Source organism: Anabrus simplex, chromosome 5, assembly GCF_040414725.1.
Source record: "Anabrus simplex isolate iqAnaSimp1 chromosome 5, ASM4041472v1, whole genome shotgun sequence".
Classification (NCBI taxonomy): domain Eukaryota; kingdom Metazoa; phylum Arthropoda; class Insecta; order Orthoptera; family Tettigoniidae; genus Anabrus; species Anabrus simplex.
Genome location: NC_090269.1, coordinates 59,567,150 through 59,573,149, shown reverse-complemented (window position 1 = coordinate 59,573,149; position 6,000 = coordinate 59,567,150).

Sequence of the window (6,000 nt, the reverse complement as noted above, 5' to 3'; positions counted from 1 at the left end):
TCTGTTGCTGTGATAAGGATGTGTTTGAGTCATCAGTCCATAGACTGGTTTGATGAAGCTCTCCATGCCACCCTATCCTGTGCTAACCTTTTCATTTCTACGTAACTATTGCATCCTACATCTGCTCTAATCTGTTTGTCATATTCATACCTTGGTCTACCCATACCGTTCTTACCACCTACACTTCCTTCAAAAACCAACTGAACAAATCCTGGGTGTCTTAAGATGTGTCCTATCATTCTATCTCTTCTTCTCGTCAAATTTAGCTAAGTCGATTTCCTCTCACCAATTCGATTCAGTATCTCTTCATTCGTGATTTGATCTATCCATCTCACCTTCAGCATTCTTCTGTAACACCACATTCCAAAAGCTTCTATTCTCTTTCTTTCTGAGCTAGTTATCGTCCATGTTTCACTTCCATACAATGCCACGCTCCACACGAAAGTCTTCAAAAACATCTTTCTAATGTTTGAAGTGAGCAAATTTCTTTTCTTAAGAGAGTTCTTCCTTGCTTGTGCTAGTCTGCATTTTATGTCCTCCTTACTTCTGCCATCGTTAGTTATTTTACTACCCATGTAACAATATTCATCTACTTCCTTTAAGACTTCGTTTCCTAATCTAATATTTCCTACATCAGCTGCCTTCGTTCGACTGCACTCAATTACTTTTGTTTTGGACTCATTTATTTTCATCTTGTGATGAGGATATCACGTAAAATTACGAACTTCTGTTTGAACCCCGTTATATTCTTGAAAGTAATCTAATTAATATTTGCGTGGGGTTGGTGTAGAACTCGCACTTAAACTCAGGCATGGTCGTTATATTAAGGAAGACACTATCCTTGGCCTTTTGAATATGCCACTTGAAGTCGCTGGGATTCATGACAGGAGCTCTCGTTTGGGAACAGAGTGGCCAGATCACTATCAAACATAGCCCTGCAAAAATGATCTGTGTATACCATAGCCGAGCTGGGCAGCTCGGCCGGTAGAACGCTGGCATTCTTAGCTCAAGTTGGCGGATTCGATCCCGGCTCAGTCCAATGGTATTTGAAGCCTCATGTCGGTAGATTTACTGGCACGCTCAAGAAATCCTGCTGGACAAAATTCAGGCACTTCGACGTCTCCAGGAACCGTAAAAGTAAATAAATGGATGGAAAACGAAACCAATAGAATTAATTAAGAAACGTGTAGGAAAGCAACATTGCATTGATCAAGAGAGAGACCCCACTACCTCCAGCCTGGTTATTTTAGACAGCACCGGGCGAGTTGGCCGTGCGGTTAGGGGCACACAGCTGTGAGCTTGCAACCGGGAGATAGCGGGTTCGAAACATACTGTTGCCAAACCTGAAGATGGATTTCCGTGGTTTCCCATTTTCACATCAGGCATTCTATAAATATGCTGCCTATTTTTCTTAGATCTTGTTTTACGTCGCTAATTACTTGATATGATCGCATTCAAACACAATAGAGATTTAAACGTTCCATTGATTTCCCAGTTATGGCAGCATATATTTACTGATAGTTGTGATATTACTCCATGACTCAGATGCTCGACGTGATGCAGTTCAAAGACGTTCGTCTAATCTTACTCTTGCCTGGGACTGTCCTTTTGTTACTCGAACAAGAAAGGAGATAAAATTCATGAGGAATATTTCAGCGCTAAGCGTGAAGAAGTATGTCTGTCTGTCTATATCGATCCCTCAATCCTGAGGATCGTGATCTCTGAAGATATTCCTTTGTACCCGCTTCCATCCTCCACGGTCTTTTCCTATACGGGTGGATAGTATGAACGATGCCTTTGTTGCCTGTTTTAAACCTTCTGTCCAGCATTTAGGTGCTCGCCCACGCTCCCTCTTACCAGGCACGTTTCCCAAGATTATGTACTTTTCAAGGCTTCCTTCTCCACGGCGCATAATATGACCAAAGAATTGGGGAAACCTCTGTTGACATTTTGCCGATAACCTGGTGCTGATATTCAGCTCCTTGAGGATGGATTCGTTGTTTCGAAATGCTGTCCATGAAATGCGAAGCATTCTTCAACCATCGCCATATCTCGAATGAGTTGATCTTATTCAATTCTGAAGCTCAAAAGTCCACGTTTCAGGACCATAGAGAAAGATAGAGAATACCAGTGTCTGCACTAGTCTCATCTTTAGCTTTACAGAAATGGAGCGATCCTTACAAGAATGAGATAACTGAGACATGATGTCCTTGGCCATGAAAATCCTTCTCCTGATCTCTATTTGACAGCTGTTATTGCTAGTTTTAATGGCACCCATGTACGACATTTCTCAAACCATTTCCATTTCGCTGAAGGCACTCGGTTCGTCCAACTTGCCAGGGCTATCGACTACCATCCTTTTTGTCTTTTGCATGTTGATCTGCAAACTCAAACTGATGCTCTCAGTTCTGACACGGTCTAAAAGCTCTGTCATTTCTGCCTCATCCATGGTATCAATACAGTGTCATCTGCATATCGGAGATTCAATAGCTTTCTCTCACTAACAGAAAATCCACCAGTCCATCCAGCCAATGCGGTTCTCATGATATACTCGCCATAAATACTGAAAAGATGGGGTGACAATATAAAGCCTTGGCGAACGCCCCTTTGTGTCTTGAAGATTTCTGACATCTTGCCATTCATCCTGACAACTGCTGTGTTAGACTCATATACATTCTTTATCAACCAGATACGATGTTTGGAATTGTCATTTCCAATAACACTTGCCAAAGTTCCTCCAATTGAATACAGTCAAAGGCTTTTCTATAATCTAGAAAGCAAATGACGACAAGAAGCTGGAATTCTCTGCTCATTTCGGTTAGTTGTCGGATGTTCACTTGTGGCTTTTCCTTTCACCAAACCAGCTTTTCAGCTTGAAGAAGTAAAGTGGAACGTAAAACCAATACCTTAATTAAGTCCACGGCTACTTCCTTCCCATTCTTAGAATTTTCCTATTCCATCATCGCCATAATACCTATCTGTGTCGGTGCGACGTAAATCAAAATTCTAAAAGAAAGGAATTAAAAATAATTAATTTAGGCAGCATATTTATAGAAATATGAACTACTTCTATATTTTTCCTTCATTTCCTTTTCTCTTAATATATTTAATTTTCTTTCAATATAATCATGCATGTTCAACCAGCATGCTCTGCCACACTAACTGTGTGGCACTTTGATGTGAACATTAGGTATTTCCATTTACTGAAAGTGTTGACTCTAAGTCAAGGGGGAAATACAGAACAATAAGAAAAGTCATAGACACATATTTGTAGTGCATCAGGAGATTAATAAATATTTTGATATTCGGAATATCTACGAATATTTGTGTGTCTTTTTAAGTTACCGATACTGACTTTTAATATTAATATTTGTGCGTAATTTTTATTGTATAATTTTCCCAGTGTGAAATTATTAATAAAAATTATTTCTTTCTTTCTTTCTTTCTTTCTTCCTTTATTTATTTAATTATTAGATACAGCCTATGGAGGGGCATTTTACACTAATACTAATAATAAGATTAAATAAGTATAAAAACAATAGTAAGTATCAACAATAAATTATTAACAATTATTAGCAATAACAATGTTACAACAATGGTAACGATAACTGGCTAGTTTCGGTTACAGAATTAGGAAGAAGTAAGGTCGAGGGTTGGATGGACGAAAGAATGGAAACCTGGAGAGGACTTCAAAGGAATATTTTTAATTTTTAGTTTGAAGGATGCGAAAGGTGTGAATATGTTGATATCAGGTAGTGAGGTACCAATAGTAGGGAGACGGTGGATGATAGAGCGTTGTTGTAAGGTTAGGCGCGGACGGGACACATAACGAGTGCGTCGGTTGCGTGCAGGGCGTGAGAGGAACGTGTATAGGGAAGTACGCTGGAAGAGTTTTACATTTGGTGTAGACATTGATTATTTTGTGAAGGTAACATAGATCGGAGAACTAACGGCTTCTCAGGTCAAGTATACCCAGAGAGTTCAAAATGTCAGATTTAGTTTTGTTCTTAAAAGCAGGATTGCGAGTCTTAACAATGAAGGTGATAAAGTTAAAAATACTATTTAGTTGAGACAGTAGCGGCGATTGGGAATTAAAAGTGCGGAGGCAAGAAAATATAAAGACAAGAAACATTACCTGGGTTTGTGCGATATAGGAGACAGTGTGACGGCGGGGGGGGGGGAGGTTATATAAGTCAAAACTGAAAAAAGAAAAGATTTTTGATGCTCTCTGAGCGAATTTCGACAGAGAGAGATAAAGTTTCACAATTTACCAATTTCAATGCGGTGATGAAAGTTTTTTGAGATTTTGAATCAATAATATACAATAAAACTTTCACCAAAGGTACAACATTTCACATGAATTACAATTAAGAAAAAGTATGGTGTGATTATACAATTGCAATTATTTAGTATTTGAGTACACACTAAGAAACTAACAGACACTAAAGAGACTGCCAGACTGACAAATGAGCGCGCAAGCGGGTGAATCATACCTGTTTCCATGACCTTGGCAAAAAAATACCCCTGTTACCCTTCCTCTAAGCACATGCAAAAATCCACTACTTTCTGTGGCTGTATAGAAATCGGTTGGCCGGTACGAACGGTATTTTGTGCGTGTTTTCGCTAGTAATTTTGTTAACCTGAAAGAAAATACAGAATTATCTGATAAGAAAACAGGGATTGCTTGAATTGCTTTTTTAATAATTCATATAAATACTAGCTTCAGCCGGCTAAAATTGAATAAAATGTAATATTTTCTCCAGTAAGTGGTTAACCGAGAAAGAAGAACGAGTGAGGGAGTTTCTTTACTTGATATTTACTTTAAATTGGTTTCATTTTTCAGTAACTACAAAACTAAACTCTGTAACTGACACTGAAGTCTCGGTTATAATAATGTATTCAGCCACAAAAACTACAAAATTAAATAAAAGCTGTTCAAATAAAGTTTGAAAAATATCAAGCTGAACAATTGATGAGCCTAGAGCTTGTTCCAAACTGAGTTGGCATTGACCAACTTCTTATTGGCATTATACATTGATGTCCAATGTCCGACTCGTTGGCTGAATGACCAGCTTACTGGCCTTCGGTTGACAGGTTACTAGGATCGATTCTCGGCCGGGTCGGGGATTTTTACCTTAGTTGGTTAACTCCAACTAGGGGATCCGAGCGAGAAATCTCGCATGTTCATAAAGGATGTGGTGGAGTAGCCCCCTGGTGAACTAATGGTGAACTAAGGAATACAGAAGTCTGCACATTATTAGACAGTCTTACTTACCACTTTATGTAATCTTTGATTTTTTAACATTTATGGTATCCATTTGAAAGGAAGTAAATACAAATGCATTATTATACTGACGAATGTTCCGGAAGTAATTTTTGTTTTTATTATCATTATTTTCTTAACTGATAATTGCATTATATTATAATGGCATAAAACAGGCGTCACGGTGGCCAAAATGTGAAGTGGAAAGCAATGATGGCGCGTATTTTCCAACAGGAACAGTATTTGCAAATCGCACACTTCGAACAAACTATAAACTCATTCCTTAAAAGAAATTATCTATATTTATGAAATGAGAGTGCAATTCGTCACTGCTAATGACTATTCTCTTTCATTTGAATGCTCATTTGTCACGATCGGTTACTTGTGAGCACCGCAATAGGTATCTATACTACTGAAATAATATATGTTCGGGGACAGGGTGTTTATGCTATCTCCAACATGCATGCAACTCACGCACCACACATAACACTATCCTCCACCACAATACACGCAGTTACCTACACATGGCAGATGCCGCCCACCCTTATCGGAGGGTCTGACTTACAAGGGCTGCAACCGGCTAGACATAGCCACATGAAATTAAATTGTTATAATCCTGTCCAATAAATATTCAGCAAAATGTATGCATAATACGATAACTGAAATATTTTATTTTGGTATCAATTTCCATCGCTGTAATCATTTTTCAATAATATGGTGCAGGTCTTTTGTGAGGA